This window comes from Hermetia illucens, chromosome 3, assembly GCF_905115235.1.
Source record: "Hermetia illucens chromosome 3, iHerIll2.2.curated.20191125, whole genome shotgun sequence".
NCBI lineage: Eukaryota > Metazoa > Arthropoda > Insecta > Diptera > Stratiomyidae > Hermetia > Hermetia illucens.
This window is the reverse complement of record NC_051851.1, coordinates 21,246,937-21,260,665: the sequence shown is the minus strand read 5'-3', so window position 1 is coordinate 21,260,665 and position 13,729 is coordinate 21,246,937. Positions and strand designations below refer to the sequence as shown.

The 13,729-nt window shown below is 39.8% G+C and overlaps 1 protein-coding gene across 1 annotated transcript in view; it reads left to right on the top strand.

Annotated features, from left to right (window-relative positions):
• The window catches only part of LOC119651456 (ubiquinone biosynthesis monooxygenase COQ6, mitochondrial), a 53,894-nt gene that overhangs the window by 25,008 nt on the left and 15,157 nt on the right, over positions 1–13,729 (top strand). The gene's annotated exons all lie outside the window — the stretch shown is intronic.

The window sequence follows — 13,729 nt, the reverse complement described above, 5'->3', positions numbered from 1 at the left end:
ATATGAAATCTATATGAAACGAAAAACCTCCGAAACGCTCTGAACAATAGAACTCACTAGAGTATGCCAAACTACCTCTAAGGTTCGACAGCCTTCCTTTTTGAAAGCCTATAGTAATCTGAAAAGACCGAAAAAGTATTCCGTAGTGACAAACAAAATGGTCCAAACACCTAACTAACATTTTCATCGCAATGATATACATATATGGTTGCTACTTACTGCTTAGTGGGGTATAGCGCGTCAACCACACCTACGTTCCATGGTTCGCGGTTACCTGAAATGTCCTTCAGCTCCCCCCACGATTTGCTCTTCTGCGTCAAGCGCCCTTGGGACGACCCACCCGTCGGCTATGTTGGGAGAGTGGATTCTACTTCATGTCGTAGCCCCCAATGCAACTGCCACTTTTTCCTAATGCGTGATCTATTTACTATCACTTCCGTTTTCCGATCGCAGTGCGTACGGGTGCCACGTCTGTGCACCGAAAAAGTTCTTCGTTTGAAATAGTGTCAGGTCAGTGTACTTCGATGGTACACCGCAGATAGGTATTGAAGAAAAAGTGGAGAGCTTTTGAGTAATAGTGGAGTTCACTTTCCATGTGCTACTCGCATATAGCAACTCAGAAAGAACACTATCACAGAACAGTCTCTATTTGATTCTGTTGTTGAGACAACTGTATTTCCAGATTTTAGGCAGGGCAGCGAAAGCGGAACTAGCGGTGTTAATAAGTCGGGGAACATCCAGCTCGATGCCGTCGGTGGAAACCACGCTTCTTAGATATACAAATTGACCGACGCCTTCGATGCTCTGCCCATTAATGCAATGTGGGAGAGTACGATGACCGTCACACTAAGAGCCTTATTTTTGTTGGTGTTTATTTTCAGTCCAACTCTACTTCCCTTCTTTCCAGATCCAGAGCCATTCGGCCAAAGTTCATGACCCAGTGAGAGAGCAAACTGATGTTGAAGTGTTTGACGAAAGATGTCATCGTCTATTGAATTCCTCCAAGTCCCCCAGGACCAGCCAGTGTGAAGAAGGTCAACGATAACAAGAGGAAATAATATCGGTGATAGATGCAACCCTGGTAGACTCCCTTTTGGACCTAAAAATCCTATGAAGTTTTACCCCGGTGCAGTACGTGACATTTTCCATCATCATATATCGCTTGGATAGTGGCTATCAGTTTCTTCGAAATGCCCCTCCTATGTAGAGCACTCCAGATACACTCCCTTCACGCTATCGAAAGCTTTTTCGAAATCGATAAAGAGCAGGTACAGCGAAGATTTAAACTCTGCGCACAGTTCCAAAATGATCCGTAGGTTCTTGATGTGGTCAATGCAGGAGGATGGCTATTATCTTTGCGATGGCAGGGAGTACGCAGATATCCCTCCAATCGTCACATTAAAAATGGGTTGCCTTCTTTGCGTTCTTGTTGATCATCTCCTTTTTCTACTCTTTGGGAAAGGTCTGGGATTCCCACGATTTCTGTACGAGTGGCGGTAGCAAATCTGCAAAAATTGCTGGTAGAACGATAAACAACTTTGCGGGGAGAACGTCAAGCCCAGCGACTTTACTCCGTTTGAGTTTATTTCATTCACAGGAGGAGGAACTTCATACCGAATGTAATACGATTAAGAATGTGGTGAAGTGTTCTTTCCATCTCTTCAGTTGTTTGTCATTGTGGATGATAGATCGACCACTGACGTCCTTTACAGGACCATCAAAAGATTTTTCCCCATGCAAGCTCTTTCGAGATGCGGTATACACTTCTGAAATCATTGCGTTCCAAATACGTACGTACATGACAAGACGATATTTCATTACCTTAAATTACAAACATTCTTGTCTTTTTGGTACCAAAGGTTTACTACCTTTAGTACTTTTTGAGGTTCATCAGTACCTGAGTACTTTTTCTCATTTTTAAGGTTTCGTGTAAACACAAAACTTTATTAAAATCGGTTTACTGTCTGTCTGTCCGTCCGTCTGTCTGTTCGTCACACGCATTTTTCTCGGAGACGGTTATAGCGATTGACACCAAATTTGGTAGAAAGGTGGGAACTGTGAACGCTCACGCATACAGTGAATTACATCCTTTTACGTCGAATTTAAGGGGGGTCCCCATGCATGCAAAAGGGGGGTGCAAAATTTTTTTCATCAAATATAGTCATGTGGGGTATCAAATTGAAGGTCTCGATTAGTACTTTTCAAAGCCGATCTTAGTTTTGACATTCGTTGGAAGGGTAGGGAGCGCGGGGGGTTGAAACTGATCACTTCTTTAAGGGGCCATTCTCAGAAACTACCAAACCGAAAAATCTGAAAATCAGGAGGCTGCCACTATATGGTGCCTGGGCTCCGAAATACCTTCCATGCCGATATCTGTTTAAATAAAGTTAATAATAGTATATTACTATAATTTTTTGTAATTGGTTAGAAACCCCCCGTAAGTTCATCCTAGTACCATGAATTTGCAGTGATATAGGCTATAATATAGAGCATGATCTTACCAAGTTTGGTGGAAATCGCACTATTACTAACAAAGTTATAATACCTCAAATTTGTTGCTTCTTTGAAAAATTGAAGACTATGAATGTCAATATCACCCGAAAGTGGATACTCTCACATAATATATGGATATATTACGTGCTACGTCCCAAGAAATACACAAAACCTTTCATACCTGAAGCGTCCAGCTTCCGGTTTCCCGACTTGTTTAGCATTTTTTCGAGAGAAACCGAAATGAAGTTGAAAATTGGCAATCACTTGTTTTGCTGAATGATAAAATGATCGAAAAGTACTGGTAACGCTACGCTCCCTATTGTCACTTCGTGAAATGGGTCAACATTTTTAACATTTCATCCTGAGATTCTCGTTGATGGTACTAACCTACATATGTTTATGAGAGGATTGTTATCACTTAGCGCAAACATTGAAGTGGAGGGATCGTTTTTGGGTTGGGGAAGGAATTTTGTTTTTATTGCACCACCTCCTAGCTCGTTCTACATATTCTTATCTGTTAATTGGTAAATTAGAGCATATCAGTCAACGGCGGACTACATTATAAAATTGCTTCTTGCATCAGTCCAGCTTGGATGAAGTGTCCCACAATTGGTGGCCCTTGTGATCTATGGATCAATGAACGTCTCAAATCCAAAATCTACCGCATTGTTTTTTGGCGTGTTTTCCTCTCTGGTTCTGAATTCTGGTTGACTACTCCAGATAATGGACGTTGCCCGCGGTAATGAAGATGAAGATGTTACTCTGCATCAGTGGCGTAACACGCAACAACTGAACAACTGAAATGAGGATATTCATGATTGATACGGTTATGCACTGACCGTGGAAAAATTGTGTTAAAGGCGTTTTCGATGGTATGATCATGTAATTCGCACTGACGAAAAATCATTAGCTAAGACTGGCCTAAACGTTGATGTCGATGAAATATGACAAAATGGCCGACCTTGGTAGCTTGATACGCTAGACGGTGATTTGAGAGTCTCCCGATTCCACCGGGTCCAAGCCGACCCCGCTACCAAACGCGAGAAAGGCTAAAGCAAAAGAAATGGTGGGGAGTATGAAACGTAGTCAGTATCCAATGTAGGTTGTAAAATATTTTCTTGCTCTGAAAATGGTCATATTGAACATGCAACGAGAATATGAGTAAATGCAATATGTCATCAGGAAACGCAAATTGAATCACTTCTTTACAACGATCTAAAGTGGGTGCATTCTTATATGCACATTTCAGTTGCATTACTCGTATGAGTGTGTCAATGATGCATATCATTGTTCTACTTTGCGGACACAAGAAAAGAAAAATTAACTATAAATGAGGCGAGCACTTTTATGCCCTTCTACTTGCTAATCGGAAATAAGTGTGTCATAGTTTTTTTCTGAGTTCTTAAATCTTTAAATATAAAACTCTCATCAAAGAATCCAAGAAGAGCAAGGAATTGAATTTGCGGAAAACAGCAGAATTCATTGTGTTGCTCACGAATAGCCAAAAATTCCACATTCTGCAAACTTGAAACAAAGTCATTAATTTTTTGTTTACTTTATATCTGGAGTCATCATGTGTATTGCTGCACAGGAGCATCAATGTCAGTTTGGGGGTACTCTTGATCCAAACTTTATAGTTCAGTCGAAAAGTTTTGTTAACATTTCTTGATTTTATTGTCTTACTATTGACGTATAACAATGGCGACTAATATTCCTTACATTAATAATGATGTATTGCAATTTGGCAGTTTAATGAAAGCAACTATAATCAATCCCATCTGTACCTGAACTATATCCCGGTATGCACATCTATTAGGGTCCTCATAATGTATCACCTTCGCCTTGATTTTTAACAGTGGAGTCTTTGGGATCCTTTGGAGGCCAGATTATGTCCCAATTTCTCACCAGCAGCACAGCATTAAATGATACTCAATTATATAGGGTAAAGAAGGAGGAGTAATATCAATAGACCAAAAAGGATTCTCGACTTTTTTTCTGGAGTAACGTATCTTTAGTCAATATTTATCATCAACGACGCACCAACCAGTGCCCGTTTAGACCTGCTTTAGTAAGGAACGCCAAATACTCCGCTGAGATCTAAAAATTCGATACCCCTAAAAGCTGTCTGGCGTCCTGGCCTGCGCCCATCGTTCCATCTTAGGTACGGTCTGCCTCGTCTTCTTTTTCTACCATAGTTATTGTCCTTGTAGATTTTTCGGGCTGGATCATCCTCATCCATACGGTTTAAGTGACCCGCACACGCAGCCTATTGAGCCGGATTTTATCCATAATGAGACGGTCGTGGTATCACTCATAGATTTCGTCATTATGTAGGCTACCGAATCGTCCAGCCTCAGAGGATTCTTCTCTCGAACGCGGCCAAGAGTTCTTAATTTTTCCTTCTAAGAACCTAGGCCTCCGACGAATACCTGAGGACTGGCCTTGTATAGTAAGAGCTTTGACCCTATGGTGAGACGTTTCGGGCGAAGCAGTTTTTGTAAGCTGAAGTAGGCTATTCTTCCCGTCTGACCAGTGCAGTTTGATGTTGTTGGTTGGTGGTTTTTGGCGCTGACGTTGCCACCATATATTTTGCCTTACCTTCATTGATGTGAAGCCCAAGATCTCACGCCGCCTGCTCGATCTGGATGAAGGAATTTTGTACGTCTCGGGTCGTTCTTCCCATGAAGTTGATATCGTCAGCATAGGCCAGTAGTTGAGTGGACTTAAAGAGGATCTTGTCCCTTTGCCTCAGCATCACGGATCACTTTCTCGAGGGCCAGGTTAAAGAGGACGCATGATAGGGCATCTCCTTGTCTTAGACCGTTGTTGATGCCGAATAGTCTTGAGAGTGATCCTGCTGCTTTTATCTGGCCTCCCACATCGGGATACGAATTCTCTCAGGCCGTGTACAGTTTTACCCTGCAACTGTTGTCCATATTCCAACAGTTTTTCCATCGATTGCCGCACAGAGAAAATCTGATCTGTTGCTGATTTGCCTGGAGTGAAGCCTCTTTGGTATGGGTGAATGATGTTCTGGGCGTATGGGGCTATCGGGCCTAGCAAGATAGCGGAGAATATCTTATAGATGGTACTCAGCAACGTGATACCTCTATAATCGCTGCACTGTGCGATATCTTCCTTTTTATGTTTGCGACAGATAATGCCTCTTTGCCAGACGTCAGGCATTGATTCGCTGTCCCATACCTTGAGCACAAATTGATTAACCACTTGGTCGCCTCTATATAACCAATTCGGCTGTAATTCCATCGGCTCCTGGCGACTTATGATTTTTAAGCCGATGAATTGTACGGACTGCTTCTGCTACACTCTCTCTTAAAAATTATACCAACGTAAAATCTCTATATCGTGATTCATTTATTTCTATTTTCCAAGAAAATGGGAAAGTCGTTTATTGTCAGTGACTATAATAATGAATTGTTGCGATAGAAATAACATTGGCAATAACCTTATGAAAGGACGACAATTTTCAACAGGGATGAGTTTTTCACTAGCGGCGCCATCTGACGAGCGGGAAACCTACTTAAGGAACTGCTTAGTATGTTTGATGTAGGGGCTATCGTCAACAATGGCATGACAACTGAGGTCCGGTTTGGGCTTAAAGGATTCGAAAGTTCCTAGAATGCACCATTGCTGTCGGCTGTGACTTTTGGCCCCAGAAAGGAGAATGATTTAATTTTTTCGAAGATGTATCTTCTTATCTGTAATTGAGTAGTGTGTCCTTGCCTTGCTTTTGTTTATGTGTAATCCCAGGTGTTTAGTATCTGAAGAGGAATCATCTCGGTCATAAATGCACTCAAACGGAGTAAAGCCTCTGAGTTTGACGGTCCCCTCGCAGACTTACTGATCGTCGAAACTACAGTTTCTGCAGATTTGCTACTTGTAAAATTTGTAAACTCGTAAAAGGGGATGATCGTTAAGATTCCAAAGAAGGGTGCTCGTCTCGAGTGAGACAATTGCAATGATATCTGCGTTTTCTGTACCATTACAAAAATAATATTTAAAATAATCTTGAAATTCACCAAGGAGCTTGATCGACAAAGAGTCTCTAGGTTTCCGCTCTGGATCTCCTTGCATTGACTACATTAATACCTCACGGTTTTGCTTGAAAAAGTGCACGGAAATTAGACTAGATTAGACCTTGTGTTCATCGATTTCGAGAAGGCTTTGGACAGCGTGAATACGAAGTGTCTCTGGTGTGCTATTCTCGCGAAATCAATAGTTATTATTAGAGCGACATATGATGGCGTAAAGCGCCACGTACTTCATCGAGGTAAAACTTCAGAGGAATTTGACGTTCAAAGCGGAGTTCACCAGAGTTTCATCTTGTCTTCATGCTGTCTGGAGGACGTGAGGGATTCAATGGACTATGAGATTTTTTTTCAATACTTCGACTATGTTAATGACATCTGTTTGCTCTTTCACTGAGGCATCGACTTTGGCTAAATTGCTCTGGATTTAGAGAGAGAGACCAACAAAGTCAGTTTGAAGATAAACCAAATTTTGTGGAAAGGTAGGAACTGCGACCGCTCGCGCATACAGTGAGTTACATTCTTTTACGTCGAATTTAAGGGGGGCCCCCTAAATATACAAAAGTAGTGTGTACATTCTTTTTTCAGCAAATATAGTCATGTGTCAAATGAAAGGTCTCGATTAGTACTTTTGGAAGATGGTCTTAGTTTTGGCATTTGTTGGAAAGGCGGGGATTTCGGGAGGCCGAAATTCATCATTTATTTAACGGGGTCATTCTCAGAGGCTGCCAAACCGAAACATCTGAAAAAAATCAACAGGCTGCCACTATATGGTGGTTGGGCTCCCAAATACCTTTCATACCAATATCCCTTCAAATAAAGTTAATAATAGTATATTACTATAATTTTCAGTAATCGGCTGCAGAACCCCCCTTAAGTTCATCCTAGCAGCAATATAGGCTATTATATAGAACTTGATCCTACCAAGTTTGGTGGAAATCACACTATCACTAACAAACTTATAAAAGGTGAAAGTTGTCACTTCTTTGGAAATTCTAGATTTTGAATGTCAATATCACCCGGAAGTGGATATTCTTATATAATTTGTGCGTATATTACGTGTTATGTAGTAATGGGGCAAATTCACACTCAAATATTTTTATAAAAGAAATACAGAAAACCTATCATAACTGAAGCGTCCAGCTTCCGGTTTCCCGACTTGTTTAAACTATCAGATTGTAGTGTCCGCGGTACTCAGGTCCGGAGTTTGACCGCTCCATGTGCGCGGTTGAGTCGTTGTTTTTTTGCTTCAATTCAAAATTTAGCTCGCATGTTGATTATTCGATACTTGCACGCGAAGTCCCATGTAGATTCGATTTTCAGGTTGTAGTGTGGACCCACGTCTCGGTTAAAGAGACCTGAAGTTTTGTATAATGATACGTGAGAGATGCAAGGACCTCGCCCCCTCCAATACACATTTCCGAGCCCCGCTAGCAAACAGCCAAACAAACCCTTGTCGGGCCTTCACAGCCAATTACGCCAACCTTCTTTTCCTTTTAGGTCTCGGGGCAGCTCTCCCCTCTTGGTTGTCGTCGGCCATTCAGGATAGTCATTAGATCATCTGAAATCGCATTATAAAATACGGAAACTATCGTTTTTTTTGGAAAAAACATCTGCACAAGATCCAAAACAAACCGGTTTCAAAAACACGACCCATTCCAAAGAAAACTCAAAAACTCCTATAAAAATTCGGCGAACAAAGAAAGCTAAATCCAACGCGATACCGCGAACCAGCCACCCGCCTTCAGTTGTACATAGTTTTCTGAGGTCCAGAATCGGCATTTTGTCCTCAGAACTAAAAGAACTCTCTTAAACAAAAACAGGACGACAGGACCCTCTAAGCACGGGCCATCAGTTAAAATAAAAATATACCTAAATGAGTGTTCTCTAAAATAAGTGAATGTCAGAGTGAAAAATAGGAATGTTAAGGGCGGTTAATGACGGTGTTGAAGGAAGCTAAGTAAAGGTAGAAAAAATGGTGCATAGTAGCAAATGAATCTTTTCGTCAGCTCCTCAGAGGATAGAGCGAAATAATTCACATGACGCGAGGCTACGGATACTACAAGAGTTCAGTTGAACATTTCAGCATAGTGTTCTGGAAGAATTACAGTACGAATTCTTTTATTTTACCAGATTTACGGATGAAATAAGAACGCCAAAGAAAGGACTACCTAGGGCGGTGACATTGGAAAATATACGTGGGGAAAATTGTAATGGAATCATCTCCCTAATAAAATGTAATCAGTCCGGAAGTCGTAGTTAAGTGCGCTGTCGACGGAGCAGAGTATATTTTGAGGTAGTTCCCGAAGGAAAGATGAGAAATTGTAAAGGGTTTGACTAGATGGAGATTCCACACCCTGGTCATATTCATCATCATCAACGGCGCAACAACCGGTATCCGGTCTAGGCCTGCCTTAATAAGGAACTCCAGACATCCCAGTTTGCGCCGAGGTCCACCAATTCGATATACCAAGATCTCGCGCCGCCTGCTCGATCTGGATGAAGGCAGTTTGTACATCTCGGGTGGCTCTTCTCATGATGTCGATATCGTCAGCATAGGCCAGTAGTTGGGTGGACTTGAAGAGGATCGAACCTCTTGCATTTACTTCAGCATCACGGATCACTTTCTCGAGGGCCAGGTTAAAGAGGACGCATGATAGCGCATCCTCTTGTCGTAGACCGTTGTTGATGTGGAATGGTCTTGAGAGTGATCCTGCTGCTTTTATCTGGCCTCGCTCATTGGTCAGGGTCAGCCTAGTCAGTCTTATTAATTTCGTCGGGATACCGAATTCTCTCATGGCCGTATACAGTTTTACCCTGGCTATGCTATCATAGGCGGCTTTAAAGTCGATGAACAGATGGTGCAACTGTTGTCCATATTCCAACAGTTTTTCCATCGCTTGCCGCAGAGAGAAAATCTGATCTGTTGCTGATTTGCCTGGAGTGAAGCCTCTTTGGTATGGGCCAATGATGTTCTGGGCGTATGAGGTTATCCGGCCTAGCAAGATAGTGGAGAATATCTTATAGATGGTACTCAGCAACGTGATACCTCTATAATTGCTGCACTGTGTGATATCTCCCTTTTTATGTATGAGACAGATAATGCCTCGTTGCCAATCGTCAGGCATTGATTCGCTGTCCCATACCTTGAGCACAAGTTGATGAACCACTTGGTGTAACTGGTCGCCTCCATATTTAAGCAATTCGGCTGTCATATTAAAGACAGTATTTCTGTAGAAAATTAAATAAATAATGAAACGGATGGACTGGCTTTATTGTATGCACCCCGTCCACTTCCTTCTGGAGTATAGGACATTTACACAGACTGTACTCCAGTTTCATTATTATCACACCTAATGTTGTGCAAGTGGTAAGCCTACAGTAGCGGGATAGCACAAAGCCGAACACAATCATCCATGACGACTGGGATTTGAATCCGGGGTAACGAGATTGAGAGGTCTTCAAAAAGCTTGACTACCACAGCCATCAAGATATTGAACTAATTTCAAAAAGCATCCAATTGCTTTAAATTTTTGCACAAAATCAAGAAAACGGTATAAACAAATCTAGAACCGCGCTAATGCATAACCATGCGTCAATCTTTTCGGTTTGATACTTAATTTCTACTCATCTGAATATATCCCGAAATAAAATCAAATAATCAAATTTTAAATATTTCTAAACTACCGCAAAATGTGATCTTTAAGAAAACATAAAATATACATTAGACAAAAGATATTTCTGTCAGATAAAAATGAAAATGAAAAAAAAATCTAAACAGCCTTCACGGATTAACTTATTATGCGTGGGATATTTACATAGTTTAGTGATTTCTATTTTAAATTTTTAGTACGAATGAGCCTTTGTTTCCGCTTCATAATCTTTTATAATGGACGCTTCTAAGGGGGTGACCACAGATCAATAATCATCTCCTTCAGCGGGACTGAAATCCAGGAAATTCCTGCGAACTTCCTGATAAATCTAATCAATTTACTTAATTTAGTTGGGTCAAGTATTTTCTCAAGAAAATCTCTCCAATTCGTAGATGAAAATTGTTTGGGATTTGAATGGAAAGCCACAATTTTTGCCCTAAATTTATCAACCTAAATCCGGCTTCTGAAGTCTTTTCGATCATCTTTTAAAAAATAAGATACGAGTTGCTCTTTAGATTCACAGACAGAGCTCTGTGGAGGGGGTTCATTAATAGAGAAGTGTATTGAATATTACAATAACTCCTGACAAGGGTACAAACTGCCGAAGAAAGAATCTAGTGTTTCTAATTTCTCTGTGAAAATGCTTTTCAGAAAGCTTGGAAAAGTATAGTAGTTGAAAGGCATAACAATTTTTAAATTTTAACGTTTCAGATAAACGGAAACTTTTTTTTCAAAAAATTTCAACTGCACTCTGAGTACACATTTTTTTTTGCGCAATTGCAGCTGGTTTTTGTGAATTTCTGTTTGTTTATTACTTTAAACTTGAGGCACTGTTCTGACGAAGGATTAAAATGAGAAAATAAGATTCATTGATTCTCCGGTTTTTCCGTAATTAAACACAATTTTTTGTTTATTCACAAAATAGTGATTTTTTCCCAAGGGGTTTACATTTTTCACAATGAATTAAATTTTTCCTGGGAAATAACATTCTCAGTTGTTGTTTACTTCCGAATTCTTTTGTTTAAATTTATTTTCCTTCCAACACAGACGACACTCAATTATTATTCACCAAACGATCCAAGATCATATTGAACTTTAAGACGATGATTAGCCGCGTTGTCAAATGCCACTAACGAAATAAATAGTTTAATTTTAAATAAACAAACTAAAAATATATTTTTATTTATTTTATACACTTTTTTTTCTATTTTTAACTGAGCGTATTCGATTGAAAAAATTAATTCAAAAACTTTTTCACAATTGAACTGTTTCCGCACGTACGGCCGAATTTGATTTGTTCTTGAATTTCCGAAGTGCTCATACCGATTGTATCTCGCAAACTAAGTGTAAGATACACTTTTATTCGAAATGGGTAGAAAATTTGATGAAGCATAAGCAGAAGTATTTTGCGCCTATGTGATGTGATAGATATCATCCAGCTGGATCTGCGGGAGAAGATATATTTAACAATGATCGTCTGGGAACGTTAAACATTTAATCGTACAAGAGAAAAGTTGTACGTTGAATTTAACACTTTGGAAGCTGGATTTTGTTGCACCATGATTGGAGGGTGTTGATGATGGAATTTTGCAATCACACAGATTTACGCTATTCTATTGCTTATAATTGCTTTCATCAGCTTGAATTGTCTAGCTCATTAATCCCCCTATCCAATAAAGTTTCTTTTAGAAATGGGTGTTGCATCACTTGTTGATAAAGATAAAAGTTAAAGGCATTCTCGTTCAGAGATGTTTATTCAACGAAAGTTTCAAATGAACTCAGCTTTTCTGTCCTCTTTGACTTGACTTAGATAAAACAATAATATTTACTTAATTATTTACTGATAAGATGAGTGTATAAATATGTATGCCTTACCAGAGCTTTTAAGGGGAGGAAACAATATTTTTAAACTTCTTTTTTTTGTATTTTTTTTAAGGTTTTGTGTAAAACAATACAGCGACTGGCATAAATTTAGGTGGACTTTAAAGGGGGCTCCCCATACATGCAAAGGGGGGAATCAACATTTTTTTTCACTGGATATAGTCGTGTAGGGTATCAGATGAAAGTAGAAAGTAGAAATCGAGCTACTTTCCGAAACTGACATTAGTTTTGGCGTGAATTGCAACTGCGTGAGTAAGGAGTCAAAATGTATGCACTTAAAGTGAAACAGGACTCATTTTCGGAAACTACTCATCCCAAAAATCCGAAAAAAAACAGGGATGAAATCTAGGCCTCAAAATATGTCACATTCCAATATCTGCTCAAATAAACTTACTAATAGTATATTACTAACTTTTAGAAATTTACTGAAAACCCCCCTTAAATTCATCCTAGGACTTCCGAATTTTGTACCAGCATAGAGGACAATATTTCGTATTTCATGGAAATCTGGCCATTAATGCCAAAGTTATCGCAGTTCAAACTTAGCAATTTCACACGAATTAACTGGTTACGAAGCCATGCAAATAAGATGCTGACGTTATAATTAACGGAAATAATTGACATTCGCGTGAAATATTAAAGTCGCATTTATAAAGAATCTACTTATCTGCAGCCGTTTTTAAGATTTTGTGTAAAACACTTATGTGAAATCTAAGGAGGAGGGCGCTGTGTTCATCTGAGAAAAAAAACGAAACGGCATTTTAATGTGGACAGTATTCCACGGTCCGCAAACTAGGATAATTAGAAAATATTAAAAGGTAAATTTTTGGTGGGCTTTTAAACTTAATTTTTTGAATTTTGGTGTTTTTTTACGGCTTTTTTTATGAATAAAAAAAACGACCCGTCCGATTGCAATTATCCTAGTTTGCGGACCGTAGAAATATGTATTAAAGAAGTCGTGAAAATTTCAAAGAATTCGGTTGGATAGTTTTTGAGCTATGGTGGCAGCCGATTTTCAAGATGCAGTTTCGAGAAAAACGCATTTGAAAATTTAAATGTGATTATCAACAGTAAAATTTTAACTCACCAGTAATCTGCTATACCTGGTCCATAGAGAGCACCCTCCGTTTCTTCAAAAAAGTCTTGTAAGGCCGATTGTTGCTCTCTGGTTTCAATTCTGGCTCTTTTAGCGAGGTCAGTCGATCGTCGTTCGGACCGCCAAATTCGCGCTTCATTACGGCGGTCGACATAAACCTTACATATGTGACCAACTTGACATCCCATTGTCACTAGGATTTTGAGAATGCCATTGAATCCTTCATTGAAAATAATTAACGACTCATTGCTACTCTGGGTCTCTGCTCCTAAACATCTGTTCAAGAGATCATCTCGTGACAAATCTTCGTAGATTGGTTTGATGACTGTTTGAACTTCTTCAGTCAAAGCTGTCTTCTCGTGGTGGAAACTATCCAGTTCTCCTTTAGCTTCCGCTTTGCGCCATTTGCACCAACTCTCCTCGCCTGCTGGACAATTTTGATGCTGTGGATTTTCGTCTCTAGAACATTTATGGAAGAAAGTTGCCCAAATTTTTTGCTTCATTCCTTCTATCGAATTTGCGTGTCGACGAATAACTAGCCCAAAAAATGTAGTGAG